The sequence below is a fragment of the Pantherophis guttatus genome, chromosome 1 (assembly GCF_059756535.1).
Source record: "Pantherophis guttatus breed Tessera chromosome 1, ASM5975653v1, whole genome shotgun sequence".
NCBI classification, from domain to species: domain Eukaryota; kingdom Metazoa; phylum Chordata; class Lepidosauria; order Squamata; family Colubridae; genus Pantherophis; species Pantherophis guttatus.
In genome coordinates, this window is record NC_142063.1 from 310,949,863 (window position 1) to 310,967,516 (window position 17,654).

A 17,654-nucleotide genomic window follows, 5' to 3' on the forward strand; every position below is an offset into this window, starting at 1 on the left:
CTCTGATTGGAACTCACTCTGCAGTTTAAATTCTGAAAATTAAATTACAACAAAATTTCCTTCGTTTTGTCATTTCTTCAGCTAAAAACAAAGTACCACCTTAATGAAATTTTGGTCCATCCAGTTCTCTTTATTAGGTATTGAACTAAAACAATAGCTAAATGCATCTGTGGGCTGGGGCTTTAGTTCTTTATCCAATCTCTCTATAAAAGATTACAACTTCTTATTCAATATGGAATAATATGCCAATATAATAGTAGTAGATGTTCCATGACACAATATCACATCTATACATATACATGGCAATTCCTCCTTAAGACATAAATACACTCTAGGAAAAAATGACAATGACAAAAATAATATCAATTAATGGTTGAATAATTTAAAGATATCCTCTTAATTTCTATACTTAAACTTTCCAGTTTGAATTTGGGTTGTTTTATCCCAGCCTGGAACCATTCATCTGTAAAAAATTTCTTAGCACCCCTAAAATGTTATTTTAGCCAAAATTCAAAACATTCAAAATATTAGTCCCCCCTCCCCAAGTCTACAGCTAAAAGAAAACTGTTCATCAGAACTTCCAAAATGCAAATGTTTATTCTAACTTAAAATATATTTTATGGTTAATATGTACTCCTATAAACAACCATTCATATTAGTAGCTATTGGGGGGTATCCATTGACCACATGTCCTGAATTTCACTATGTTTTGTTTCAATGGATGACTTTCAGTTCTAACACACTGAGAATTTCTTTTGATCCATCTAACAAATAATGCTTGTGATTTTAAATACCTTTATCATGCCTCCCTTTTTTCTCCTTCAGTCCAACCTAAAGGGCCTTGATTTCTGTAGTCTTTCCTTTCAGGAGAATTATTCCATCACTGACCTATTTTATATTTTATACTTTTCTTTTTAAGATGCAGTGATTATAATTGTCTCCCCCCCTCCATACACGTACACATACACACATATACATACATACATACATATATACAGACACATACATACACACATATATATACATACATATACCGTGTTTCCCCAAAAATAAGACCCTGTCTTATATTTTTTTTTGCTACCAAAAAAGGCACCAGGTCTTATTTTCGGGGGATGTCATCCACTGACTAATCTCACTTGTGCGTGTCACTCCTGACCTCCTTTTCACTGTCAGAGGCCTTCAGGAACTTATTTAGGACTTATTTTGGGGGTATGGCTTATATTGGGCGCACGTGTAAAAATCAAGCTAGGACTTACTTTCAGGGTAGGTCATATTTTTGGGAAAACAGGGTATATACATATACATATACATATATATATACATATACATACACACATATACACACACACACACACACATATATACACATTATCTATCTATCTATCTATCTGTCTATCTATATATCTATCTATTTATCTATCTGTCTATCCTCTTATAGGTTTATATAATGGCATTATGCTATTCTTTTTCAATTCCCTTTCTAAGATACCAAACATGAATTTTTCCATTTTTATGTCAGTTGCACACTGGATTGACATTCTAATTGAGTTGTCCACTGAGACTACAGGCCAATGTCTTGCTTAGTTATTCCGAACAAAAATCTCATTACTATAAAGGTGAAGGTTGTGTTTTTCATGGTAAAATGATCCATTTTATACTTGTTTACATTTGTTGAAATTGCAGCACTTAGAAAGTATGGGAAATCTGACCGTTGGCATTCAAACACATTCCCAAAGAACTAACCTGGAGAACTATGCTCTATAGTAACTATTTCAAGCTGGAATGATACATTTTATAATATGGAAGTCATAGTGGTTTTTATCCCTGGATGAGATAATATTCTTTTTATAGGGACAAAACTATGTGTCTCTGGATATTGAATCATAGTGAAGATACTTTCCCTCATAATCACTAAGGAAACTAAAAATATTAGTTGAAATATGCATGGATACAGTAAAATAATAAGATAAGGCTGCTAATGCTATATACTCTCTCTTATTTGTTCAACCTATATGCTGAATATATATTAAGAAAGCTCATTTGGAAGAGAGTGTGGTTTTAAATTTAATGACAAACATCAATTATCTGTGCTATGTTCATGACAACAACCCAAAAATACAAAGAAGCTTAAAACTCTACTAATAAAAGTCAAGGACCATAGTGAACAAATGAGACTAAAATTAAATATAAAGAAGACCAACTAACGACAATTGGTATAACTACAACCACCCATTGAATTGGAAAAGATATTGAAATGATGGATGAAATGATACTGAGTAGATTTTTCCTTTCAGATCAAACATTATCAGTGAAAAAAAAACAAGCAGTATCAAAATATCCTGCAGACGGGCACTTGGCAGAATAGCCATAAAGTTCTTGGAAAAGATATTCCAAGCTGTAAGATTTTATGCATGCATACATATATACTGTATATACATACATATTCATGTAAATTTATATTTACAAAGATCAGAACATTGCAAGAAATTGTATTCACAATGACACTCTATGGAGACAAAAGTTGAATTTTTGAAGAAGTTGGGTAAGAATAATATGTATGGTTTTGACCATTGGTGTTAGAAAATAATATTGTGGATAGCCAATAACAAAAAAAAAAAAAAAAAAAAAAAAAAACCAACAACAGACCATTGAACAAATCTACCCAGAGTTCTCACTCAAAGCATAAATGACCTGGCTTAAATTATCCTACTTTATGTGAAAACCTAGCTCCCTAGAGAAGGTGCTAATGATGAGAAAGGTGAAAAGAATGAAAAGAAGATGGCAACCAGTTATAAGATAGATGGAGTCAGTGGCAATGGGTGTAATACTGGAAGGCCTAAAAGACAGTTTAAGGGCAGAGCATCACAAAGTTGACACCAACATGTTAGCACAACATATCTTGTGGTTGTTCACTGCCCTGAGTCCTTCGGGAGTAGGGCGGTATACAAATCAAATAAAACATAAAACATAATCAGCATATTCAAGTTATTTTTTATAGTATAAAACAGAAGTTTAGGTACACTCTCCAGAGACTCTACAAAAGTAGTAACTCAATTTTAATGTGCCCAAAAGATAAAATAAATATATATTAGCAGATAAATCATATTCACTAAACAAGTTACAGGAAAATGAATGTTCTTGGGAGCTGGAACAATGGCTTGCTTGAATTTAGGAGGTTTGGGACAGGATAAAGCAAAAATTCCCATCAATGTGAAAACAGATCATCCATATGGAGAAATTTCTCTAAGGAGAAATTTCCAGACAGTTAGAACAATTAATCAGTGGAACAACTTGCCTCCAGAAGTTGTGAATGCTCCAACACTGGAAACTTTTAAGAAGATGTTGGATAACCATTAGTCTGAAGTGGTGCAGGGTTTCCTGCCTAGGCAGGGGCTTGGACTAGAAGACCTCCAAGGTCCCTTCCTACTCTGTTATTCTGTATATGTAGTAAGCTAAAAGAAACTATCAGCTTTGCTGCAATTTGAAATACAACAGAGCAGAGTCAAAAATGAATTGCCTCAATTCTAAAAACAGACATCATGGGTTCAATAAGATCCAGAATTAATCCCAAAGTGTTGAAAAATATTTATTTATTTACATGGTTACCCATTTCACAAAACGTAACTGTGGGTTGCGTACAATAACTAATTAAAACAATAAACATATAAAAAGAGATTATTAAAATGTAAAAAAAAAACAAAGGAAAATCCCCAAAAGAACAAAAGAGAGTACAGATGTTAACTGAACGTTAATGTTAAAAATGTTACTGTAGAAATGCTCTTAATCAGCAGTGTTGGGAAGATATTCTTGTCTGTTTGAGGAACCACTCCCAACTCTAGTAATGATTTATTTATGTGTATTTATATTCAGTGCCTAAGGATCTGATCTACATCAGGGTTGTCAAACTGGTGGTCTACAGGTCAGATGTGTCTCACACACAGGCCACGCCCATCCCAGCTCTGCAAAGTGGAAAAACTTCATGAAATGACACATGACGGCAACGTGACGCCGCAAGTTTGACACCCATGATCTATATGATCAGGTTGCTGATCATATAGATCATGGGTGGCCATTAACATTTTTTAAAGGCAGAAACACATCACGTAGTCTTCTATCCATCTCAGCTCACAGGAGAGCAACTGTCTTTTTCTGCTATGCCTCAAAAGTAGCATTTTCCGGATTTTGTGCCAGCATAAATTGTGTAGTCTGGTTCAATTTGATGCAGTGATTAAAATGCACTTATCTTACCTGCCTTCCCCGCCAGCAGACTGTGAGTTCAAGTCTGCTTTAGGCATGAAAGCTGGCTTGGTAACCTTGGGTCAGTCACTCTCTCTAAGCCCATGATGTCAGGCTCCAGGACAAGCCAGTAGATCAACTCCTATTTCAAGTTTCTAATACTTTTTCCCTTTAGTTATCTGTCTTCTTTAACTAGTGGTGTTGTGGTCCTGGTTTCTAGCTTGTTTTGTAACCATGAGACCAGGAATCCCCAACCCCTGGGCTCTGACCCACTACTGTTCCAAATTGGGCTGTGCAAACAGAGTGCGAAGCTCCCCTTGGGCAAGTGGCAGCCGCTTGCAGTCACGCATGAATCTCCCCTAGTGCAAGCAGTAGCAACTTGCCCTCATGTAGACCTTCCCTTGTGCAAGCAGCTGCCATTTAATTTAATTTAATTTAATTTCCAATTTATATACCGCCCTTCTCCCTGAGGACTCAGGGCGGTGTACAGCCAAGATAAAAAACATAGAATACAAATATTAAAAAAACATTTAAAAATATATATAAATTTTGGCTCGAAAGTTAAGAAATCACAGACTGATTAAAAGAATTTAAAAATTTCTTCTTAAGCCAACCTGGCTTGCTGGAAAAGATTGGTTTTAAGGGAACGACGGAAGGCATTGAGGTCATGGATTCTCCTTATCTCCAGGGGCAACTGATTCCAGAGGGTGGGAGCCCCCAACGAGAAGGCCCTCCCCCTGGGGGTCACCAGCCTACATTGCCTCATACACAAAGCTCCCCTCAGTTGCCCTCACACGCAAAGGTCCTCTCGAGCAAGCGGAGAATGTGCGTGCCTGGCAATCACACAAATGGAGTTGCATAAGCTTGCAGCCACCCAACTGCTGCTTGCAAGGAACTATCCCTCTCTATCCCCACTGGGCCGCCAAGCCAGACAGCACTAGACCAAACCGACTCCCTTTTAATACATCTTGCTCCTGAGTCCTAGTGTTTTGTAAGGTACCACCATATACTGGAAGCAAATATCACATGCACAAAGTATTGTGTTTTATATTATTTTTGTAGTTATATATTTATTTATTCAATGTATATGCCACTCATCTTGTGGTTCGAGGTGACTCTGAGTTATCCATGTATATTTTCTTGTGGATCCTTGGTTTTCTTGCAGACATTTCATTACCAAACTAGATAGCATCATCAGTACCATTTTATTGCCTTAGAAGCAAATAACTTCTTCCCCCCATTTGGCAAGCCAAGATATTTTGGCAGCTAAGTGAATTTGACAAGAACCTTCTTTGACAAAATGCTACTTTAGCTGATCAATTAAATAACAATTGCTGTGCTTGTGTTTCACCCCAGGTCATTCTGTACATCCTTGTTATTGTCCAATAGTAGAGCTGCAATTACTTTCAAGAAAGGCTTTCAAGGAAAGGCTTGGGATGACATCCAAACAGTAGAGCAGCAACCAAATAGGGCTACTGAAAAGACAGGATTCAAATGCAATGCATCCTCCTTACCACCTTCCCAATTGCTTTTGCATTCAGTTCAGTGGTGGGTTTCAAAATTTTTTACTACCAGTTCTGTGGGTGTGGTTTGGTGGGCGTGGCTTGGTGGGCATGGCAGGGGAAGGATACTGTAAAATCTTCATTACCACCCCACCCCAACGATGCCCTTGAAGTGATGTCCCGGTGCCTGGAGGCCGTACGGATCTGGATGGGGAGGAACAGGCTCAGGCTCAACCCATCCAAGACCGAGTGGCTGTGGTTTCCGACGTCCCGATATAGCCAGTTGACGCCATCACTGACTATTGGGGGCGAATCATTGGCCCCCACGGAGAGGGCTCGCAACTTGGGCGTCCTCCTGGATTCACGGCTGTCTTTAGAAGAGCACTTGACGGCCGTGACTGGGAGGATTTTTTATCAGGTCCGCCTGATTCGCCAGTTGCGTCCCTTTCTGGATCGGGACTCATTACGCACGGTCACTCATGCCCTCGTCACCTCCCGCCTGGACTATTGTAATGCTCTCTACATGGGGCTCCCCTTGAGGAGCACCCGGAGGCTCCAACTGGCGCAGAGTGCGGCCGCGCGGGTGGTAATGGGAGCGACATGGCGCTCCCATGTAACACCTCTCCTGCGCGAGCTGCACTGGCTCCTGGTGGTCTTCCGGGTGCGCTTCAAGGTTTTGGTTACCACCTTTAAAGCGCTCCATGGCTTAGGACCTCGTTATTTACGGGACCGCCTACTACCACCAATAGCCTCCCACCGGCCAGTACGCTCTCATAGAGAGGGACTCCTCCGGGTGCCGTCAGCCAAACAGTGTCGATTGGCGGCCCCTAGGGGGAGAGCCTTCTCTGTGGGGGCACCAACCATCTGGAATGAGCTCCCCCCGGAGATACGGAGGATCCCGGATCTGCGTTCCTTCCGCCGTGCTGTGAAGACCTTTTTATTCCATCAAGCGGGCTTGGCCTGATCTCTTCCCTTTTTAAAATATGTAAATTTTAATCTGTTTTTAAATTATTGGGGTATTTTAATTTGTCTGGGCCAAAAAGTTTAATTTGATTTTATCGGGTTTTTAAATTTTGTGTATTTATGTATTTTATTGTTGGCTGTTCACCGCCCTGAGTCCTTCGGGAGTAGGGCGGTATACAAATCAAATAAAACCTAAACCTAAACCTAAACTCCAGGGGAAGGATACTGCAAAATCCCCATTTCCTCCCAATCAGCTGGGACTCAGGAGGCAGAGAATGGATGGGGGTGGGGCTAGTCAGAATTTTTACTACCGGTTCTCCGAACTACACTAAATTTCCGCTACTGGTTCTCCAGAACTGGTCAGAACCTGCTGAAACCCACCTCTGATTCAGTTCGTGCTGCTATCCTCTTTACTCTTCCCATTCATCTAACCATTTTTAACCTGAATTATAAAAGCATGGTTAGCCACTTTTCAAAGCATTTTTTTTTCACAAGTTAGTCTTATAAAACAATTATGCAGGTATTTTATTGCCTTGGGTGTGCTTATTATCAGAATTTTTATTTTGAATAAAAAGGGTGTTCTTCTGTGTTCAATGCAAAACCAAATAGGCCCCTTTGACTAACTGTTCCATTTTTTAATATTTTTAAGCAAGAGATTAACCAACATTTTAAGAAGCTTTCTATGGAAGTGAAACTTCCTGCATAGTTGAAAGCCTATGATGATACACTCATATGTTACAACTAATTATATGAAGACGCGTTAAGTAAAGACAATATATGTTGTTTCTATAACAAAAAAAGTATGTTTCCTTCCTTCATCTATTGAAATTCTGCAGAGAATATTCACAGTATACCAGGGGTGGGTTCTACTTACCTTTACTACCGGTTCGCATCAAGCCATGCTCTTTGAAATTATTTTAGGCATTTACTTATAATTAAATCAACATCTACACCTCCCTGCATATATTCATTAATTTCACTCCATGAAACTAGAACTTAGAAATGGAAATAGAATAACAGAGTTGGAAGGGACCTTGGAGGTCTTCTAGTCCAACTCCCTGCCCAGGCAGGAAACCCTACACAACTTCAGACAAATGGTTATCCAACATCATCTTAAAAATTTCCAGTGTTGGGGCATTCACAACTTCTGGAGGCAAGTTGTTCCACTTATTAATTTGTTCTAACTGTCAGGAAATTTCTCCTTAGTTCTAAATTGCTTCTCTCCTTGATTAGTTTCCACCTATTGCTTCTTGTAATACCCTCAGGTGCTTTGAAGAATAGTTTGACTCCTTCTTTGTGGCAACTCCTGAGATATTGGAACACTGCTATCATGTCTCCCCTAGTCCTTCTTTTCATTAATCTAGGCATACCCAGTTCCTGCAACCGTTCTTCATATGTTTTAGCCTCCAGTCCTCTAATCATTATTGCTCTAATAATGAATAATGAGAAGAGCTTTATTGCTCTTCTCTGCACTCTTTCTAAAGTCTTCATATCTTTTTTACATCGTGGTGACCAAAACTGAATGCAATATTCCAAGTGTGGCCTTACCAAGGCATTATAATGTGGTATTAACACTTCACATGACCTTGATTCTATCCCTCTGCTTATGCAGCCCAGAACTGTATTGGCTTTTTTGGCAGCTGCTGCATACTGCTGGCTCATATTTAAATGGTTGTCCACTAGGACTCCAAGATCCCTCTCACAGTTACTACTATTGAGCAAGGTACCACATATACGGTACCTGTGCATTTTGTTTTTCTTCCCTAAATGTAGAACCTTACTTTTTTCATTGTTGAGTTTCATTTTGTTAGATAGCGCCCAATGTTCAAGTCTGTCAAGATCCTTCTGTATCTTGAGCCTATCTTCTGGAGTGTTGGCTATTCCTGCCAGCTTGGTGTGATTTGCAAATTTGATGAGTTCCCCATCTATCCCCTTATCCAAGTCATTGATGAAGATGTTGAAGAGCACTGGGCCTATAACAGAGACCTGGTGTACTCCACTGCATACTTCCCTCCATGTAGATGCAGTTCCATTGAGGACTACACGTTGAGTGTGGTTGGTCAGCCAGTTATGAATCCATTTGGTGGTGATGCTGTCTAACCCACAGTTTTCTACTTTATCTAGTAGTAGGTTATGGTCTATTTTGTCAAATGCTTTATTGAAGTTCAAGTAAATTATATTGACAGTATTCCCCTGGTCCACTAATTTTGTCACTTTGTCAAAGAATGCAATAAGATTAGTCTGGCATGATATGATTTTGACAAACCCATGTTGGCTTTTGATTATTACTTGGTTTGCTTCTAGGTGTTTGGTGATTCGTTGCTTGATTATCTTTTCCAGAATCTTCCCTGGTATTGAGATCAGGCTGATAGGTCTGTAATTTTCTGGATCTATTTCCCCCCCTTTTTTTTGAAGATGGGAACTACATCAGCTCTTTTCCAGTCCTCTGGCAGTTCCCTGATGCTCCAGGATCTTTGAAAGATATAGTTCAGTGGTTCTGAGATCTCATCTGCCAGTTCCTTCAGAACCCTGGGATGTAATCCATCTGGTCCTGGTGATTTGAACTCGTCTAGGGTAGACAGGTCTTCACTTACCATTTTCTTCCCTATTTTAACTTTTGTTCCTAATCTGTTTTTTGTAGTGTGTTTTTGATAGGTTGGATTGTTTTTTCCGTTTGTGTAAAGACAAATGAAAAAAACGAGTTACAGTAAGTAGTTCTGCTTTCTCCCTGTTGCTTGTCACCTTCTTTGTCACTTTCTCCCAGCAATGGGCCAATTGTTTTCTTGACTTTTTTCTTGTTTTTAACATGTTGGAAGAAGCTTTTTTTGTTATTTTTTACTTTTGTCGCAAGCCTTTGTTCATTGTGAGCCTTAGCTTTCCTCACTTCATCTTTATAGGCTATTTGCTGATATTCTGCCTTAGTTATCTGCCCCTCTTTCCACTTTTTATACTTGTCCTTTTTGTCTTTCAATTTGTCAGAGAGTTCTTTATGCAGCCATGCTGGTTTCTTTTGAGAGCTATTATTTTTCTTCTTCATTGGTATTGTGCTAGACTGAGCTTTTATAATCTCATTTTTCCAAATTTCCCAAGCTTCTTGAGTTGTTTTCCCCTTGAGGATTCTCATCCATGGAATCCTCTAAGTTTATTGAAATTAGCTTTCTTAAAGTCCAAGACTCAAGTTTGACTTTGTTCTACTACTTGTGTTTGCATAATGTTGAATTCCAGTATTGAATGATCACTTGCCCCCAAAGTTCCTGTAGCTTCAACACCTTCTATCATTTCATCCCTGTTAGTGAGAATTAAGCCCAATATGGCTGTTCCCATTGTTCCCTTCTCTACTTTTTGGGAAACAAAGTTGTCTGCTAGGTTTGTTAGAAACCTGTTGGATCTTCCAATTGGTGCAGAGTTTGTCTCCCAGTTGATGCCTGGGTAATTAAAATCCCCCATTACTATTGTGATGTGCTTCCTACATACTTTAGTTAGCTGACTAGCAAAAATTTCATCTACTTCCTCTGTTTGGTTGGGTGACATATAGTATAGACCTATGGCAATGTCATTTTCCCCTCTTTGATATATATGCTTACTCCAGAATATTTAATCCAATTTACTCTCACATAATTATAGATAAGACTTGATATTGTAGTAAAATCCTGGTATGCTAAACTAAAATCCATTACGTGGAAGATTTACTGCAACTGGCTTACTTTTCTTCTTTCATCAGAGCATTTGTAAATAGCATTGGTGAAAAGTTATATCAATACTTCTGGTTTACTAATCAAAAACCAATTTCTGTGAATGATATTTACCCATGAACAGTTTTTTAAAGATGACATGAAATTTCAAGATATTCAGTGCACTATCTTCAAACACAATAATTTGATGATCCATAAAGATGCTTTGAGAAATTATATCTGATTCTCCCCCTCTCCCAGTTTCTTCAAGGCAACTTTCAGTAGAAAGCTGCTATATATCAGTTAATATTTATATATAAATATACAAATAAACATATATCAGCGGTGAAATCCAAAATTTGTTACTACCGGTTCTGTGGGCGTGGCTTGGGGGGTTAATGTGACTAGGTGGGCGTGGCCATTTTTTTTTTTACTTTTAAAACCATTTTTTCTACAACCTCTTTGGTGAAGAGGTTGTAAAAAAATGCTTTCAAAAGGCTCTGATGATCCCAGCTGAGTTGCATGATCAGCAGAGGCTTTTTTAAAAAACCTCTGCTGATCAGGCAACTCAGCTTGGATCGTCAGAGGCATTTAAAAGAAAAAAAGGAGTTTTTTTCTTTTAAATGCCTCTGATGATCCAAGCTGAGTTGTCTTAGGTGCAGATATTGCCCCCCCCCTCATTGTTTGAACCTTGATCTTTTTATCTAAGGATTTTGGGCATCAGAATCCTGAATGCAGGGCAAGAGCTTTATCTTGTTGTCGCAGGCTATGGTTAAAGTTTACATGAAATCTCTATATATTACAGAGTTATGCTTAACCTATGATGGTCAAGGGGATGCAAAAAAAGATTCAGATTTATGTTCTTCAAGATCAATATATTAGATAAGATCTCATGTCCAGGTAAATCTTTTTTTCACTTTCTGAAATGTTTTTATTCCACATACTGAATGGTATACTCAGCCTCTACCACTGAAATGCAACAATGTTGTTTAATGTGATTGGCTTTCTGATCAATATGAAGGAATCCATCTATTATTTATAAAGAGGAAATGCCTGAATAAAAAAAAAATAACAGATTGTGGACCTATTTGAACGACCATTTACCGTGCAGTAAATCCTTCTAATTCCTGCATAAATCACTCCTTGCCAATAGCTCATTATATGATCTAAAATCCTTCACATAAAAGAACCATGTTTTCTAGATGCCACCATAAATTGTTTTTCAGGAATTTACTGATGTGTGCAAAACTGTCAGTCTTGAATGTAATGTAGCTCTGAATGGAATTATAATCAGGGAACTGAATATGCAGCATTCTGGCAAGGAGATTTAAATATATATTTGCAGCATTTCTAGGATGATGTACTCCCACTGGACTATGGCAATGAATTATAAAACAGTAACAATGCAATTCAAACAATACAATGGATTTTAAAGATTCTTATCAAAATAGTAAAAACATCATCATTTGGCTTCAGCTAAAGCCAAAAACATGATGGAATAAAATTATTTTCCCTTGCATACAGCCTTTTGGAGAAGTAGCAAGCTATGTTTTGTATACCACCCCAGAGCCACATAATTTCAATTTCATAAATTAAATGAATCAATCCCTGCTTTAAAAAAGCTCTGTGCATCTAACTTTTAATTACTTTCCTATCCCATTCCATCACTCTCCTCATTCTTTTGCAATATATTCCAAATCTGAATTATTCTTTTTTTAAAGTTAATGGTTAAATAAAATGCTGTATATGTTTGTCATTTTTCTGACTATTATCTCAATAAGCAACATTCTTAGTCAGCATCACTACAAGAGAAATATAAAGCCACTTTCCAATTTGAAAATCCAGATGTGAAATGGGTTGGTCAGTCTTTAGGTCTTTTCCCACTTTATCTCACGATAGTATAAATATGACTTAGCTTTTTTTTACTTTGCCATACATCCTTCATCTCAGCCTGAGCCCATGAAATTAGATAGGCAAAAATAATAACTGAACTAGAATTTTACCCCTTATGCTGACAGCAAACAACAGCAGTAGCAAGGTGTGCAAAAATTAGATGTGCTTCACTGTCCATTCCATTTGTGATGAACTCAGGTGTCCTAGAGCAGGGGTGTCAAACTCAATTTCATTGAGGGCTGCATCAGGGTTGTGTTTGACCTCAGGGGGTCAGAGTGGGCATGGTCAGGGTGGGTGTGGCCAGCTCAACGTCACTCGTATAGGGGGCACCTGTGGTGGCCAAGTGCTAAGACAGTACTTCCCTCGGACCCTCTCTCCCTCTCATTATAATCTCCTCCCTTCCTTCCTTCCTTCCTTCCTTCCTTCCTTCCTTCCTTCCTTCCTTCCTTCCTTCCTTCCCTTCCTCCCGCCCTCCCTCCTTTTCTCCTTTTCCCTTCCCTCTTCATTCACCTTTCTTCTTCCTTCCCCTCCTTCCTTCTTTTTCCTTCCTTGCTCTCTTCCCATATTTCCATCTTTTTCTTTCCTCTTTCCCTTTCTCCTTTCCTCTCCCTTCTTGGATGATCAAATGCAAAAGGGGAAACATTTCTCCTTTTGTTTTGTTTTTAGTTTGTTTTGCTAGCCCTCTGCCAGTGTGACCTCCCCGGTCCCCATTTTTATCCATGATGGCCACCTGCAGCCCTCTGCCAGCGAAAACTGAGCCGGAGAGACATGTACAGCCCTCCCAAGCTCCATTTTCACTGGCAGAGGCACTGCAAACTGGTCCTTTGTGGTTTCCAGGGTGGCTCCACAGGCCATATGTAAGCATCCCATGGGCCAGATCTGGCCCACAGGCCTTGAGTTTGTCCTAGAGCTAGGGTTATCAATTGGGGGGGAGGGTTTCTTATTGACTGTTTCAGGCTGATGTAGCCTGATCCCTTCAGTCTTAAGTCAGGCTGTAGAAAGAACAATAAAAGACCACCATCAGCAGCACCAAGGACTTTGCAGAATTGTGGAGTTGCACAAAGGCACTTATTGTCATGCTGACTTGCTTTATCTCATTCTCAGGTTTAATTCCACAGAGGCAGCAGGTTTTACACAAAGCTGAAATTAGGCAACACTGAAATCATGGCTCTCCTTGGCTCTGAAATAGTGAACTTTTTTTGTGCTTTCTGTATTTGTGGGTCTGTTGGAGTCTGATTAGAACAGCATCTAAACCCAAACAAACAAACAAGAGAAAGGATGCAGGAGCATTTTTCAATTTAGATGTAAAATGGTCTCATTCCTACATCATTGTTATGATTGATGGATGTTTTCCTACTGGCTAATAGCATTCAGAAGAGCAGAAGGCAGTAGAACTAGAGGCTTAAATAAACAATTTCATTTAACACACCCTGCAGAATGCATAATCTGAAAAGCATTGTTTGCCCACAAACTGAAACAGGTGCAATAGGTGCAGGATGAGAATTGGAATAGAAAATCTCATGCCTATGTAATTTTTTGCTGATTTTGGGTAGCACTAACTCAGCGGTGGGAAAAGGCCATAAAATTATGTATATATTCACCCTCAGAATCTTTCTACCTTTTATCTGGTTGCTAGTCTTGGTATTCTTCAAAACTGATCAGATTCATACATATAGTATGGGGTGGAACACATTGACTAGGAACAGCATTTGAGTTTGGTAAGATTCACTATCTAGATTCAGAAAATTGCCTCCAAAGTTCATGCAGGTAATAATAAGCATTTTACTTGTTCTTTTTGATATTTACCAAATTCATGATTGACTCCCAACATTCCAATTTCTATTGCATCTGTGTATTGCCTACTCACTTTTATTATACTGAAGAAGAGTTTCTTATTTTGTTTCCTGTTGGGCAGTTATGAACCAGAATATTCTTAAAGATACATTAAATTTTGAAAAACAATGCTTTTAATAATCTCTTTGATCATGAAATTTGTCAGAATGTGTTTCACCCTGCTGTGGCTATGGGTGCTTTAATAAAGTGCTTACAGCAGAGGTCTTCAAACTTGGCAGCTTTAAGACTTGTGGACTTCAACTCCCAGAATTCTCCAGCCAGCATGCTGGCTGGAGAATTCTGGGAGTTGAAGTCCACAAGCTTAAAGCTGCCAAGTTTGAAGACCTCTGGCTTACAGCATGTATTCACAGATACATACATAACTCTAATACATTTTTATTTTATTTTTTTGCTAAACCCTGCACTTTAAGTTCTAGACTTGCAGATGTCGCTGTTACTATGGTTGCTTTGTTCACTATTTAACAGGAATGAGGGGAAAGAGAGAAAGAGTGTCTTGTGTACTGCTTGTATACACTCAGCCTGGAAATCAGAGGCTAAAAACCAAGCTGTGGCAATACAGGAACAAAGGAGGTCCTTTTTTATTTTCTTCTCCAACTGAATAAAAAACTGCCAGGAAAATTAACTGAAAAACAAAATTGATTAGGGAGTGTGAATAAACATAATAAAGGGATTCTAAAGAACCCAGTTAACTTTCCCCCCCAAAAAAAGTAAATAAATTATAAAATAAATCTTCATTCACTTTCAGGTAAAACTGCCCACGAGTGTTTAAATAAAAGCCAGCTGGGTGACTTTGGACCAATCACAGTCTCTCCAACCAACTCGCCTCACAGGATAATTATGAGGAAAATAGGAGAAGGAAAGATAGTTAGGTAGGAGTATTAGGTATGTTTGCTGCCTTGAGTTATTTATAAAAAATAATAAAGGTGGAAATAATAATCAGTTGACTGAGTTTCATGTTTAATGAATAATAGAAATAATAATAGTAACACATCAAGAAATTGCAGCTTTCTGCAATAACACCAGCAGACCTGCAAAAAACTGCACTACTTGGAACATCATATATTTTAAGAAGATACTTGGTTGATACCTAGGACACTGGCAGCAACCTGTATCAACCATTAGCCAATCAGTCACAAATAGCCAGCCAATGGTAATTGTGACACATTTTTTTTTTAATTTGATTTATATGCCGCCCTTCTCCGGAGACTCAGGGCAGCTTACAATGTGTTAAGCAATAGCCTTCGTACTTTTGTATATTTATACAAAGTCAGCTTATTGCCCCCACAAACTGGGTCCTCATTTTACCTACCTTAGAAAGGATGGAACCTTTCTAAGTCAACCTTGAGCCTGGTGAGATTTGAACTTACAGTAATTGCAGACAGCTGGTGTTAATCACAATGCTTTTAGTCTGCTGAGCCACCAGGCCCTTTAAATCATCAGTTGACTGAGTTTCATGTTTAATGAATAAAAGAGATAATAATATTAATAAATATGCTTTTGCTTTTGCTGCCTACCTCTCTGCATCTTTTTGCACAATACTATCCTTTTAATTGATTAACATTTTTTACATTAACGTTTTTATGCAAGAGCTGCCAGAGGCTGATCAGAGTAATAAGTAAAACTGACTTCTCAGCGATTGTGGTTAATTGAATTTAAATACACTCACATATTACTAGAATCAGAGCAGTAGAAGCCTCTCAACTGAGACTATAAGAAATCCTGGCATTTATGGAGAAGGATGCAGAAAAGAAGGGAAAGGATTTGCTACTTGCCCCACAAGAAAAAACTACTAGGCTCAATATGATGTTTGCAAATTTTACCCAACAGTATAAACAGTTGGGAAATTTTAATTGGAAAAATTATTCAGCGGAAATAGCTCACTTATTCTCTATTTGCTAGCCTATTCAATCTCTTTGAAAAATAGTTGAGGCAGGCAAGATAGTGCCTTGCCATTCTAAGCTCCTAAAATAAAGAGCTTCATTTTTATTTTAAAGACCAACACAATAACAGGTAGTGCTAATGCCAACAAACGTTTGCAGATTTTGTCTTCTGTTCTCTGTCTTTAATATAAAGTCCCTCCTGATTCAATTTCCCCCTATTGCTGCCAAAAACTGACACCATCAATGATTAATTGACCAATTATAGCTTACAGTGGCCTATAATAATCCAGTTATCAGTTGTTGTGGGACATGCCTTTTCATAGACAAAAGCCAGCTTTCCAGTTCAGTCTCTTGGCTGGTTTATTATTTGAAGGAAACTGTTCTACTGTGAAAATAATACACATAATTTCATGGCTGAAATTTTTGGTTATATTCGTATATGAGCTTCCTAGTTAGAACTAAATGTCCACACTTGTATGGATTTTTAAATACTCATATGTAATATTGCGAAGATGGCAAATTATATAAACTGAACATTATGTCCAAGTAGAAAAAAAAATGGTTAACAAGAGGCCAAGTCTTTATACTTTATATACTCTATCTACCTACATACCTACCTACCAACCATTTATCTATCTATCTATCTATCTATCTATCTATCTATCTATCTATCTATCTATCTATCTATCTATCTATCTATCTATCTATCTGGAGGCCGTGTGGGTCTGGATGGGGAGGAACAGGCTTCGACTCAACGCTTCCAAGACCGAGTGGCTGTGGATACCGGCGTCCCGATATAGCCAGCTGGTGCCATCGCTGGCTATTGGGGGCGAGTCATTGACCCCCACAGAGGGGGCTCGCAACTTGGGTGTCCTCCTGGACACACGGCTGTCCTTAGAAGAGCATATGACGGCTGTGGCCAGGGGGGCTTTTTATCAGGTCCGCCTGATACGCCAGTTGCGCCCCTTTCTGGATCGGGACTCCTTGTACATGGTCACTCATGCCCTGATCACGTCATGCCTGGACTACTGCAACACTCTCTACATGGGGCTCCCCTTGAGGAGCACCCGGAGGCTCCAGCTGGTGCAGAATGCAGCCGCGCAGGTGATTTTGGGAGCGACGTGGCACTCCCACGTAACACCTCTCCTGCGCGAGCTGCATTGGCTCCCGGTGGTCTTCCGGGTGCGCTTTAAGGTATTGGTTCTCATCTTTAAAGCGCTCCATGGCTTAGGGCCAGGATATTTGCGAGACCGCCTGCTGCTACCGATAACCTCCCACCGGCCAATATGCTCTCACAGAGAGGGCCTCCTCAGGGTGCTGTCGGTCAGGCATTGTCGGCTGGCGGCCCCCAGGGGGAGAGCCTTCTCTGTGGGGGCACCCGCCCTGTGGAACGAGCTGCTCCTGGAATACAATTGATCCTGGACCTCCGTACCTTCCGTAAAGCCCTGAAGATGTTTTTATTCCACCAAGCCGGCCTTGCCTAAATGGTTTTTAATTGGGATTTTAAATTTTATGGATTTGGGGGTTTTAAATTGGGAAGCTAATGATTTAATTCTTTTTTAATTATCTTAACTTTTGTATTTGTATGTTTTTTAATTTTGGCTGTTCACCGCCCTGAGTCCCCTCTGGGAGAAGGGCGGTATACAAATTAAATA

The 17,654-nt window shown here is 39.0% G+C and overlaps 1 protein-coding gene across 27 annotated transcripts in view; it reads right to left on the bottom strand.

Moving 5' to 3' along the window:
* Window positions 1–17,654, bottom strand: part of NRXN1 (neurexin 1) — a 927,325-nt gene that overhangs the window by 550,990 nt on the left and 358,681 nt on the right. The gene's annotated exons all lie outside the window — the stretch shown is intronic.